Source organism: Triticum aestivum, chromosome 4B (genome assembly GCF_018294505.1).
Source record: "Triticum aestivum cultivar Chinese Spring chromosome 4B, IWGSC CS RefSeq v2.1, whole genome shotgun sequence".
Classification (NCBI taxonomy): Eukaryota; Viridiplantae; Streptophyta; class Magnoliopsida; order Poales; family Poaceae; genus Triticum; species Triticum aestivum.
This window is the reverse complement of record NC_057804.1, coordinates 385,379,139-385,393,633: the sequence shown is the minus strand read 5'-3', so window position 1 is coordinate 385,393,633 and position 14,495 is coordinate 385,379,139.

Sequence of the window (14,495 nt, the reverse complement as noted above, 5' to 3'; positions counted from 1 at the left end):
AATCTTATGATGAAAAACTTAATTTGGAAGTTTCTATACTTAGAAAACTTAATGATGAGTGGGAACCTACTATAAAGATTAGAATTAAAGATTATGAGTGTTTTGCTTTGTGTGATTTGGGTGCTTGTGTTTCCACGATTCTGAAAACTTTATGTGATATTCTAGGTTACCATGATCTTGAAGATTGCTCTTTGAATTTGCACCTTGCGGATTCCACCATTAAAAAGCCTATGGGAAGGATCAATGATGTTCTTATTGTTGCAAATAGAAATTTGGTACCCGTAGATTTTATCGTTCTTGATATAGATTGCAATCTTTCTTGCCCTATTATTCTTGGTAGACCTTTCCTTAGAATGATTGGTGCGATTATTGATATGAAGGAAGGGAACATTAGATTCCAATTTCCCTTAAAGAAAGGCATGGAGAACTTTCCAAGAAAGAAAGTCAAATTACCTTATGAATCCATCATGAGTGCTACTTATGAATTTAGTGCCAAAGATGAAACTCGTTAGATCTATCTTTGTTTTTATGCCTAGCTAGGGGCGTTAAACGATAGCACTAATTGGGAGGCAACCCAATTTTCTTTATGTTTTTTGTTTTTGCTCCTGTTAGTAATAAATCTTGCATCTACCTTCTGTTTGGATGTGTTTTTATCTTTTAATTAGTGTTTGTGCCAAGTAGAACCTATAGGATAACCTACGATGATAGTTGATTTGATTCTGGTGAAAAACAGAAACTTTGCACGCACGAATATAATTTTGTTAAATCACAGGAACCTGCTTTTGCATTGATTCGTTTTGCTGATGTTCAATAAAAAAAATTCGAGGACTTCCAATTTTTGTAGGATTTTTAAAGTTCCAGAAGTTTGCGTTAGTTACAGATTGCTACAGACTGTTCTGTTTTTGACAGATTCTGTTTTTTGTGTGTTGTTTGCTTATTTCAGTGCATCTATGGCTAGTAAATTAGTTTATAAACCATAAGGAAGTTGGAATACAGTAGGTTTAACACCAAATTAAATAAAGAATGAGTTCATTGCAGTACCTTATGTGGTGGTTTTGTTTTCTTTCACTAACGGAGCTTATAAGATTTCCTGTTGAGTTTTGTGTTGTGAAGTTTTCAAGTTTTGGGTAAAGCTTTTCTGGACTATGGAATAAAGGGTGGCAAGAGCCTAAGCTTGGGGATGCCCATGGCACCCCAAGATATTCAACAATAGCCAAAATCCTAATCTTGGGGATGCCCCGGGAAGGCATCCCCTCTTTCGTCTTCGTTCATTGGTAACTTTACTTGGAGCTATATTTTTATTCGCTACATGATATGTGTTTTGCTTGGAGCGTTGTGTATTTTATTAGTCCTTGATTTTTATTTTACCACAATCATCCTTGCTGTACACACCTTTTGGGAGAAGCCTATTTGATTAGAATTTGCTAGAATACTCTATGTGCTTCACTTATATCTTTTGAGCTTGATAGTTTTTGCTCTAGTGCTTCACTTATATCTTCTAGAGCATGGTGGTGTCTTAATTTTGAAGAAATTGCTAGTCTCTCATGCTTCACTTATATTATTTTGAGAGTCTTTTAGAACAGCATGGTATTTGCTATTATCATAAAGTTGGTCCTAGAATGATGAGCATCCAAGTTGGGTATAATAAAAACTATCACAGAAAGTGAATTGGATGCTATGATCAATTTGATGCTTGATAATTGTTTTGAGATATGGAGGTAGTGATATTAAAGTCATGCTAGTTGGGTGATTATGAATTTACAGAATGCTTCTGTTGAATTAGCAAGTCCCATAGCATGCACGTATGGTTAAAGTTGTGTAACAAATTTGAAACATGAAGTGTACCTGGCTTGAGCATCCTTATGAGTGGCGGTCAGGGACGAGCGATGGTCTTTTCCTACCAATCTATCCCCCTAGGAGCATGCGTGTAGTACTTGATTTTTGATTACTTCTAAATTTTTGCAATAAGTATATGAGTTCTTTTGACTAATGTTGAGTCCATGGATTATACACACTTTTACCTTTCCGCTTTTGCTAGCCTCTTCGGTACCGTGCATTGCCTTTCTCACCTTGAGAGTTGGTGCAAACTTCGACGGTGCATCCAAACCCCGTGATATGATACGCTCTATCACACATAAACCTCCTTATATCTTCCTCAAAACAGCCACCATACCTACCTATTATGGCATTTCCATAGTCATTCCGAGATATATTGCCATGCAACTTTCCACCGTTTCGTTCTTCATCATCATGACATACTTTACTTTTGTCATATTGCCATTGCATGATCATGTAGTTGACATCGTATTCGCGGCAAAGCCACCATGCATATTTTTCATACATGTCACTCTTGATTCATTGCACCATCCCGGTACACCGCCGGAGGCATTCATATAGAGTCATATCTTGTTCTAGTTTCGAGTTGTAATCCTTATGTTGTAATCAATAGAAGTGTGATGATCATCATTATTAGAGCATTGCCCAAAAAGAAAAAAAAAGAAGAAAGGCCAAAAGAAAAAAAGAAAGGCCCAAAGAAAAAAAAAGAAAATAAAGAAAATAAATAAAAAGGGCAATGTTACTATCTATTTTTCCACACTTTTGCTTCAAAGTAGCACCTTGTTCTTCATGTAGTGAGTCTCATATATTGTGCTTCAAAGTAGCACCATGTTTTTCATATAGTGAGTCTCATAAGTTGTCTTTTTCATACTAGTGGGAATTTTTCATTATAGAACTTGGCTTGTATATTCCTACGATGGGCTTCCTCAAATGCCCTAGGTCTTCGTGAGCAAGCAAGTTGGATGCACACCCACTAGTTTTCTTTTGTTGAGCATTCATTTATAGCTCTAGTGCATCTGTTGCATGGAAATCCCTACTCCTCATGTTGACATCAATTGATGGGCATCTCGATACACCGTTGATTGTCCTCGTCAATGTGAGACTTTCTCCTTTTTTGTCTTCTCCACACAATCCCCATCATCATATTCTATTCCACCCATAGTGCTATATCCATGGCTCACGCTCATGTATTGCGTGAAGGTTGAAAAAGTTTGAGATTATTTAAGTATGAAACAATTGCTTGGCTTGTCATCAGGGGTATAGAAGTTGGGAACATCTTTGTGTGACGAAAATGAAGCATAGCCTAACTATATGATTTTTGTAGGGATGAACTTTCTTTTGCCATGTTATTTTGAGAAGACATGATTACTTTGATTAGTATGCTTGAAGTGTTACTATTTCCTTTATCAATATGAACTTTTATTTTGTATTCATTTGGATCTGAACATTCATGCCACAATAAAGAAAATTACATTATGAATTATGCTAGGTAGCATTCCACATCAAAAATTCTCTTTTTATCATTTACCTACTCGAGGATGAGCAGGAATTAAGTTTGGGGATGCTTGATACGTCTCCAACGTATCTATAAATTTTGATTGTTTCATGCTATTATATTACCCCTTTTGGATGTTTATGGGATTTATTTTACATATTTATATCATTTTTGGGACTAACCTACTAACTGGAGGCCCAACCCATATTGCTGTTTTTTTGCCTATTTCAGTATTTCAAGAAAAGGAATATCAAACGGAGTCCAAACGGAATGAAACCTTCGGGAGCGTGATTTTTGGAACGAACGTGATCCGGAGAGCTTGGAGTGCAAGCCAAGAAGCTTCCGAGGGCCCCACGAGATAGGCCCCCCCCTGTAGGGCGCCCCCTGTCTCGTGGGCCCCTCGGGCGGCCACTGACTTACTTATTCCTCCTATACGTACCCCGAAAACATCCAGGAACACCAAAAAACACAATTCCACCGCCGTAACCTTCTGTATCCGTGAGATCTCATCTTGGAGCCTTCGTCGGCACTCTGTCGGAGGGGGAATCGACCATGGAGGGCCTCTACATCAACATCCTTACCCCTCCGATGAGTTGTGAGTAGTTTACCACAGACCTACGGGTCCATAGTTATTAGCTAGATGGCTTCTTCTCTCTTTTTGGATCTCAATACAATGTTCTCCCCCTCTCTTGTGGAGATCTATTCGATGTAAACTCTTTTTGCGGTGTGTTTGTCGAGATCCGATGAATTGTGGGTTTATGATCAAGTTTATCTATGAATAATATTTGAATCTTCTCTGAATTCTTTTATGTGTGATTGAGTTATCTTTGCAAGTCTCTTCGAATTATCAACTTGGTTTGGCCTACTAGATTGGTCTTTCTTGCCATGGGAGAAGTGCTTAGGTTTGGGTTCAATCTTGCGGTGTCCTTACCCAGTGACAGAAAGGGTTGCAAGGCATGTATTGTATTGTTGCCATCGAGGATAACAAGATGGGGTTTATATCATAATGCATGAGTTTATCCCCCTACATCATGTCATCTTGCTTAATGTGTTACTCTGTTCTTATGAACTTAATACTCTAGATGCAGGCAGGAGTCGGTCGACGTGTGGAGAAATAGTAGTAGATGCAGGCAGGAGTCGGTCTACTTGTTATGGACGTGATGCCTATATACATGATCATGCCTAGATAATCTCACAACTATGCACTTTTCTATCAATTGCTCGACAGTAATTTGTTCACCCACCGTAATACTTATGCTATCTTGAGAGAAGCCACTAGTGAAACCTATGGCCCCCGGGTCTATCTCTTATCATATATGCTTTCAATCTACTTTTATGTGCATCTTTACTTTTTGCAATTATATTATAAAATACCAAAAATATATTTATCTTATCATACTATCTTTATTAGATCTCACTTTCGCAAGTGGCCGTGAAGGGATTGACAACCCCTTTATTGTGTTGGTTATGAGTTCTTAGTTTGTTTGTGTAGGTGCGTGGGACTTTTGAGGAGCCTCCTACTGGATTGATACCTTGGTTCTCAAAACTGAGGGAAATACTTATGCTACACTTGCTGCATCACCCTCTCCTCTTCGAGGAAAACCAACGCAAGCTCAAGACGTAGCAGGGGATTACAAGTTCTAAAGTTAACAAAGGCCCGAAGGCTTACAAGACTAAAAAGAGATAAGATGCCCGTAATCCCTTTCTTGTCCCTCTCCTCAGTAAATGAAACAAGAAGGTAGAAGGGCAAAAGGGGCACCTAGGCGAGCTACGAGTGGCAGAAGACACCAAGAGAACATCTCGGTGGTCGTCCAAAGGCTGGATGGTGATGGCGGCACCGGAGGAAGAGCTCGAAGACAAGGCGGCAGGACGTCAATACGTGACGAAGGTGTTGGTGCCCGCGTACTCCGAGTTGGCGGCCTTGCCTCCCGCCCTCTTCCTCTTCCGCAACCTCCCAACATGAGCCGCCCAAGGAGACGACCCCGAGAAGTTCAAGGAGTCGGCGACACGGATGATGGGGTCACCGGTGCTGCCCGAAGCAGCGCCCGATGCCTAGTCGGACCCGTCATCCTGCCACCCATTACTCTCGTCGTCGCTGCCGTTGTCTTCCTCTCCACTCTCGCTCGAGGAGGAATCTTCGTCGTCAGAAGAGCTCTCCACTCAGCACCTTACGCGAGTCCCGAAGTGCCGAAGATCTTGACGGAGAGGAGGCCACTCTCCATTAGTTTGAAATGGAGAGTGAGCCCCTCCGTCAAGCTGTGGATGCGAGCAAAAGTTTTCGACCCTCCGCGGAGATACATGATGTGAGGGGCGGGGAACTCAACGTCGGCCCATGTGCCGCTGTTCTCGCAACCCCTTATATGCAGCCGCAATGCCTGCGGTGGATCCAGCTCCATCGCCCGCTTAAACGGAGTCGGGAGGCGAAGACGACGGCGGCGGCTGGCGCAGCCTGATCAAGAACTCGCAAGGGTTGTCCCCGACGTGGCCTTCCACCGGAGGAGGGGCCGCTAGCGGAGGCGAAGCCGATCTGCCGCCCCGTCCTCCTCTCCCTCGAGCGCCACGGCGGCCTCGACCTCGCCCCCTCCCCCTCCCTCTAACAGGCGGCTCCGCCGCCACAAGCTCTGGGGGAGGAGCGATGCGTTGTCGAGCCGAGACCCTCGCCACCACCGATGAAGTGTCGCCACGCCCCCTTGCCATGTCAGAAGAAAGGAGGACGCATGAATGGGGAGAGGCAGATGGCGAAGGGTTGAGAGGCATCGTTCCTCCCGCTGCCCTCCTTATAAAGGGGTGGGGGCGAGGCTCGGTCGCCCCCTCTCAGCCAATCCGGCCTGTTGAAATGATAGCAAGCGGGGTTGTCGACCGCCCTCCCCGCTTCATTGAAGGCGCGTGGGAATCAACCCACGCACGCGCACGACTTCCCACATCTCGTGCGCCTATCATTCGCCCTGCATCGTGCATGCAGCGAACGTGGCGCAAGGGATAGGCGCAGTGGGATGCGTGGAGCGACGGTTCCCAAGCAAGGGCAGTAAATGAGCAGCGGCCCTGCAGTCTCAAAGAGACACGCAAGCCGCCTCTTTACTGTCCACCACGGGATGACACCATCATGCTTCCGTCATACGCGCGCACGACCCCCACGTCGCACATTCAACGTGGGTCGTGAGGAAGCGCAGCGGACGGAACAGTTACTGCCGTAAAAATCCGCCCCAACTGCCCGTGCACCGTTCTGGGCCTGCCCCAACAACGTGCTGCGCTTATGTATGGCCCAGTCCTGGGGGCTCCTGTCGGTGTACAAAAGTAGGGGCTCTGCTTTTGACCCCTTTACTTATGCACAGGCAGTTAGAGCCACCCTCCACGGCCACGCATAACAGGGCAGGGAAGGGAAGCCGGAGAGAAGCCGAAGGCACAAGACAAACAAAGCAATGACAAGGACCAAGGCCACAAAGTGCAGATGGGCAAAGCAGGTTTCCCCGGCAAGACCCTTGCCGGGGGCAACCTCCGCAGCCCCGGAAAGCCCCTTGCCGGGGCAAGTCGCCCGCACCAGTGGAGCGAGCCACCCTTGAACCCACGGCCTCCAATGTCAACAACCACGTTGGACCAAGGTTCGGGAGGCACCTCCATGGTGGCATGCAGATCTTTGTGAAGACATAGAATGCTCAAGATCAGGTGATGATTGGAGGGTAACAATCCTCACCAAGATCCTCACCGAAGAAACCCACAAGACCCCTGGCAAGATCCTTGCCGGGGACGCCAGCGTGCCACGGCAAGACCCTTGCCGGGCCACCCAGCAAGACCCTTGCCGGGCCACCCGACATGACCCTCGCCAGAGGCAACCACGGGGGCACTACCAGGCCCGCACCAGCCAACTCCTCGCCGCCGTTCGCATGCAGCTGCCAGCCCAACCAGCTAGGCAGGCACCTGCGTGGCAACATGCAGCTTCCAGGCCAACTTAGCACGCACCTGCATGGCGGCATGCAGATCTTCGTGGAGGCTCCACCACCGCGCCACCTCAGCTGCTTGCTTGCCTACATGGCACCGCATGCATCGCTCGCCAGGGCGCGTGTCGAAGCAAGGACGAGCGGCGATGAATGGGACGAGCCTCGCTCCCGTCCCCGATAAAGTGAGGGACACCTAAGCCATGCATTAAATGCACTTTGTCCTGTAATACCAGCGATAGGCTCACAGAGTAGTAGCACTTTCCACCTCCTGTGTGCCACTGTGGCAGCCCCATTCGCCTATAAAAGGAGGCCCATGGCGCATGGGAGAAGGATTCGGCTCTTTCAAACCTGGCAGCACCCAGAGCTAGTTCAAGAGCTCCAGAACACTAAATACATCCACCAAAGCAGGATCGTAGGGTTTTACGCATCTTTGCGGCCCGAACCTGGGTAAATCCCCTTTGTGCTGCCTGCTAGTCCTGCTATTCTCACAATCCCCGCGCCTCGCAACCGTAGTAGGGATTCCAGTGATCCCATAGGTGTCGTTCCCCACCGACACATCAAGATATCTGCTTTAGCAAGTAGCATTGTCTGCTCTGATGACCTCGTTTTCACTCTAGATTTTTCCATCACCGATTTAAATGGCCAATGCACAGGAAGAGTAGTTCAATGAAAGAACATTGTTGACAAATGGAATATGTAATATAAAAAAGGATGGCATGATATAACTCACATATATGATGCTTGGCTAAACAACTTGGCATTGCATAATTCACATATATAATGCATTGCAACAAGATGGCATTGCATAATTGACATATACAATGCCTTGCAACAAGATGGCATTGCATAATTCACATATATGGTAATTAGAAACTAAATAGGTGGCATTCACACAAAGCATGTCTATACTAAGCAAATGACATAGCAATGCAAGACACCATACACACGATATGAGCAATATAACCATGCTAAGTTAGAGCACACACCCAGGGGGATATGATTGGTCATGTGTCTCTGAATCCTCCTCTGAGGAGCTATTCTTAACCAGCAAGATATGCGCTTTGTTAGATAACACTGTCTGTTCTGAAGACCTTGTTTTCACTCTAGATTTTCCATCATCGTGTCAAATGGTTGATGCATAGGAAGAGTAGTTTATTGTATTAACATTGTTGACAAATGTAATACCTAATGAAAAAAAATATGGCTTCATATAATTCACATATAAGATGACTGGCTAAGCAGGATGGCATTGCAAAATTCACATATATGATGCCTGGCTAAACAAGATGGAATTGCATAATTCACATATATGATATAGAAACTAAACAGATGGCATTCACACAAAGCATGTCTAAACTAAGCAGGTGACATATTTGATGTGTAAAGTAAGCAATGCAATGCGTCATATGCATGATATGAGCAACATCAACATGACAAGTTAGAGCAAAGACCTCAGGGGGTAAATAGGAGTGGTCTGCTCCCTCTGAATCTCCCTCTGAATAGTTATCTTCCTCTTGATTACAATTTGGAATGGGGGAAGGGGAGCTGCCTTTGCGCCCACCATGGAGCAACGTCTACATGACATTGTATTGCCACTCAAGGCTCGTCTCTTTTGCTCTACATGTTCAGTACCATTGTGTATAACTGACATGCATAGGAATAAAACATAGTGAGATCATGTAAGGAGTGCATGCAGAAATCCAGAGTGATGGTAGCAACCTGTGGATAGACCCAAAACCAATGATAGCAGGCACATAATAGATTCAGTTAAAAATACAGATAATGCCTCCTTTACTGTTTGTTTCCCACTCAACATGAAATGCATAGTAGACACCCGAGATTAACCATATAGTAGACGGATACTATTCATTGCTGCCCCGATATGTACCCCACAACCATTTAAAAACTCGAGTTTGAGCATCAGTTTGGACCTGACTCAGAGTCTAAGAGGTGAATAGGATGATAAAGTAGCAGGTAATATTAAGCGATGCATAACGTAAGCAAAAACGGAAGTGTGCGACCTCTCTTGTGGACCTGTGTAGTCCTCAAGGTCATCTGTTCAGTTGATGATGGTAATGCAGTTGTGGTGGCTATTGGTGGTGGGGAAGAAGATGTGAGGCGGAAAAAGACAGTCTGAAGGGTGGATCCGTGTTGTGGTGGACCCTTCTGTCGTTGGAGCAGTTGAGCTGGGGTGGACGATGGCGCGATAGGAGCAGGACAAACCACACAAGGTTTTATTTGACACCTATCTGTAATAGAAGTAATTTTGTAAGGGATCGTTTGAATTGGAGGATTCTAACAATGCAGGGATATGAAATACACCGGAATAGGGTAGGAATGCACATGCAAAGCAAAGCATTTGCAGACACATGATTTCTGTCAATGTGGGTGTTTGGTTCCTAGGAATTGAAAGATCACAGGCATGTAAAGAAGCATGGTCAAATTAAGTCAAACCACAAGAAAATGTATAGTTATAATGCTATTATACTACTATCACTTAGTCTTGTTCTTCATGAATAGGAATTTGAAAAGGAGGGCCAAGTGGATATTAGAATTCCTATGGTTTTTCTTTGAAAGAGACACTAAAGGAAAAAATCCTACAGTTTTCCTTTGTTGCATTCCTTTGAACCAAATGCATGTAGTAGTACCATAGGAAACTTCTAGTTCCTATGTTTTTCCTTCACTTTTCCTTTCAACCACTGGCGATTCTAGTAGGCAGGTTAGAATAGGCAAAAACCTACACTCCAAAAATGTTTTTGTACTACTTCTACTACTTTGGACCTAGGCCACTGCCCTACTAGCTCAACTGCCAGGCCCATCAACACATGCAGAACTCGAATATGAGAAATAAATAATGATGGATTTTGAGAGAGTCCATCACATATATCTAACTTGCCTAGTACCTCACTGCTTGTCATATAGGAGAAACTAATTGTATTTCTCATTACTACGCATGCTCGGTGGACAATATATATAACATCTAGAGTAAAAAAGCAATGTGACAAGTGTACAACCTCTTTGGCGAAGCCTTGTCGATCTCAGCATCATTTGGTTGGTCACTGAGGATGTTGCGGCTGATGTGGCTGTCGGAGGTGGGGAAGAAGATTTTAGGCGTCTGGAGGTGGAGCCGAGGGTACTGCTCCCCTATGATGGATGGTTTTTTCGTTGGAGCAGCTCCGGTGAGGTGTACGACGACGAGGCTGAATCAGAACAAGAGAGACAACGCTAACCTGAAGTGGTATTCTAATAGCATCTTCAATAGATGACGTAAAATACATCACCAATAAATGCTAGATGTAAAACACATCAGCCATTCATCTCCGCACTTAACTGTCAAAAACAAATTTAACTGTCAAAACTGAATTTTACTATCAAAACTGAATTTTGGTGTCGAAACTGAAGTTTACTATTGAAACTAAACGCACTAGTAGCAGAAAAGCAGTGCACTAATAGTATTGGCCACTCGAGCTCTAGTGGCAGAGTAGAAATGATCTAAATTGGTAGCCGCTCCAGCAGGGAACGTACTACCAGAGAGCAGCCGGGGCAGTTGGTCCTGCAACAGCAGTAGAAGTGTCCGGAGCAGTAGCGCGTTTGAGAGCCGGGGCAACTGGTCGTGTAGCAGCATCTTGGGTAGCAGCAGCTATGCCAGCAAGAGTAGAGCAGCAGTGCAAGCAAGAGCAAGAGCAATAGCAAGAGCAGACCAGGCACGGGACTAAGAGCAAGAGCAGAGCAGCAACGCGAGCAAGAGCCGAAGCAGCAGCAGTAGGGCCAGCGAGAGCCAGAGCAACAACAGCTCCTACAACTACAAAAAAGACACATCCGTGACATTTTTGGCCGAATGGTTTTTTTTTTCTATCATGCTTATGACACTTCTATGACGACAATTGTGACAAAACCTGGTATCATCATAGATGTGGTGGGATCCTACTTCTATGACAAAAAATCATGACAGAAAATGGGTTTTTTGTCCTGGGCGGGCCGGAGACGCACTTGCATGACATTCTTTGGGGCGTCCATGACAGGAAAAATCATGGTAGAAGCAAGGGCGAGGAAAATTTCGAGGAGTTCCCGGTTACGGTGGGTGGTTGAGGCCGAGCGATGCATAGAGGGATTGCACGTTTCTCTCATACACGTACGCGCATGGGTGCGAGGCATTGGGCTCTAACTGAAGCCGATCGAGGCGTTCGCCTACTGAACCCGAGTGATTGCTCTACAGGCTACGCATTACTGAACTCGAGCGAACGATCGATCTGGCTGTTAACTGAAACTGATCGAGCGATTCCTTCGCTACTGCCGCTAACTGAAGCCGATCGAACCTGCTGCCTCTTGATGAGAACAGTGAGCATTGTTGGGGGTTGGATGAACAGTTCGTGGTGGGGGTTGGATGAACAGTTCCAGTTGGGGGTTGCTAGAGGCCATTGTCGCTGGATGAACAGGACCCCGATCGAGCCAGTTGGGGGTGGATGAACAGGACCCCGTGGAGGGCTGGTTGAACATTGGTTGGTGAAGGGTTGGATGAACAGTAGCCCATGGAGGGGTGGTTGAACAGTAGCCGGTGGAGGCTGGATGAACAGGAGCCCGTGGATGAACAATAGTTGGGCAGGCAGGAGGGAGACGCCATGGATGAACAGTCATAGGTGGACAAAGGAGGAGGTCGACGGTGGATGAACAGTAGCCCGTGGAGGCTGGACCGAGGCACCGCGGTGGATGAACAGTAGCTCGTGGAGTCCGTTTTGCGGTACGCCACACCCCTTCCAATGAACAGGACCCCCGTTTCGACCGTAGGAGGTCGAACAGAAGTCTGTTTCATCTATTTTGTGGTTTGCCACAACCCTCCCGATCAACAAGACCCCGTTTCGACCGTAGGAGGTCAAAGAGAAGTCCGTTTCCTCTGTTTTGTGGTACGCCAGACCCCTCCCGGTGAACAGGATCCCGTTTCAACCATAGGCGGTCGAACACAATGTCGTTTCCTCCGTTCTGAGGTACGCCAGACCTCGTTTCAGCTGTTCCGTCCAAGCCGGTTGGCTCCTGATGAACAGGACACATTCTGTTGCCTCCTGATGAACACAATGACGCAGTTTCTCCATTACGACCCAACCTGTTGGCTGCCGATGAACAGGACGCTGTTGTTGCTCTCCGCTGCCTCTCCATGTACACGAGCCCTAGCCGTACGTATGCGCGAGTAGGCGTTCGAGACCCCACCTGTATGTACGATGTGGCCGTATTTACTTTCTTGCACCCTAGTTGTACGTACGTGTACACGATATAGACGGGACTGCTTGACATGCTACATCCGCGCCTCTACTACCACACGTCCCCTTCCTTACTCGGGCACGCACTACAAAAAAAAGACACATCCATGACATTTTGGGCCGAACAATATTTTTTTTGTCATACTTATGACACTTCTATGACGATAATTGTGACAAAACCCGGTGTCATCATAGATGTGGTGGGCTCCTACTTCTATGACAAAAAATCATGACAGGAAATGGGCTTTTCGTCCTGGGTGGGCTGGAGACGCAACTCCATGACATTCTTTGGGCCGTCCATGATGGAAAAAACCATGGTAGAAGCGAGGGCGAGGAAAATTTCGGCGAGTTCCCGGTTACGGAGGGTGGTCGGGGCCAAGCGATGCGCATTTCTCTCGTACACATACACGCGTGTGTGCGAGGCGTTAGGCTCTAACTGAACCCGAGCGAGGCATTGGGCTCTAACTGAACCCGAGCGATTGCACTGCAGGCTACGCGTTACTGAACCCGAGCAATCGATCGATGGCTGTTAACTGAACCCGATCGAGCGATTCCTTCACTACTGTTGCTAACTGAAGCCGATCGATGCTGCCTCTAGATGAACAGTGAGCGTTGCGGGGGGGGGGAGGTTGGATGAACAGTGAGCGGTGGGGTTGATGAACATGACCCCATGGTGTTGCCTCTGGATGAACAGGACCCCGATTGATCGAGCCGGTTGGGGCTAGATGAACAGGACCCCGTGGAGGGCTGGATGAACAGGACGACCCCGTGGAGGGATGGATGAATAGTAGACGGTGGAGGGGTGGATGAAAAGTAGCCCGTGGAGGGGTGGTTGAACAGGAGCCCGTGGAGAGGGGTGGTTGAACAATAGTCGATGGAGTAGCGCGTGGTGTAGGCTGGATGAACAGGAGCCCGTGGATGAACAGTCGCAGGTGGAGGCTGGAGGAGGTCGACGGTGGATGAACAGTAGCCCGTGGAGGCTGGAGGAGGTCGACGGTGGAGATGAACAGTATCTCGTGGAGTCCCGTTTTGCGGTACGCCACACCCCTCTCGATGAACAGGACCCTCGTTTCGACCGTAGCGCTCCAACACAAGTCCGTTTCATCCGTTTTACGGTACGCCACACCCCTCCCGATCAACAGGACCCTGTTTCGACCGTAGGAGGTCCAACACAAGTCCGTTTCCTCCGTTTTACGGTACACCAGACCCCTCCCGATGAATAAGATCCTATTTCAAACGTGGCCGGTTGAACACAAGGCCGTTTCCTCCGTTCTGCGGTACGCCAGGCCTCGTTTCCATCACTTGTTCCGTCCAAGCCCTCCCGATGAACACGACGACGCATTCCATTTTGACCCAGCCGGTTGGCTCCCCATGAACATGACGATGAGCTGTTTCTCTGTTTCGACCCAGCCATGTACACAAGCCCTGGCCGTACGTATGCACGAGTAGGCGTTCGAGACCCCGCCCGTATGTACGTACGTGGCCGTATTTTCTTTCTTGCACACTGGCCATTGTACGTACGTGTGCATGCTACGTGTGCGCCTCTACTATGACACGTGCGCGCCTCTACATCCACCAGTATGTACGTACACGTTCGCGACCAAAATGACAAAGCTACGTACGCTTCGACCAGGTGGGTCTCAACTGTCAGGCACTTCCTTGCATGCGAAGATGTAGATGGTGGGTCCCAGCAGTCAGGGAGGCGAATCGTTTTTTTTTTGCCCGGACGCACTTCCTTGCGTGTGAAGATGTAACTGGTGGGTCCCAGCAGTCAGGGGGGCGAATCGTTTTTTCCCCGGACGCACTTCCTTGCGTGCGAAGATGTAGCTGGTGGGTCCCAGCAGTCAGGGGGGAAACATTTTTTTCATGAAATACAGTGGCCCGTCTGGTGGGTCCCAACTGTCAGGTGGAGGAATCATTATTTTCTGCATAATAAGGAGGCACTTCCTTGCTGCGGCCATGGACCCAGCTGTCAGC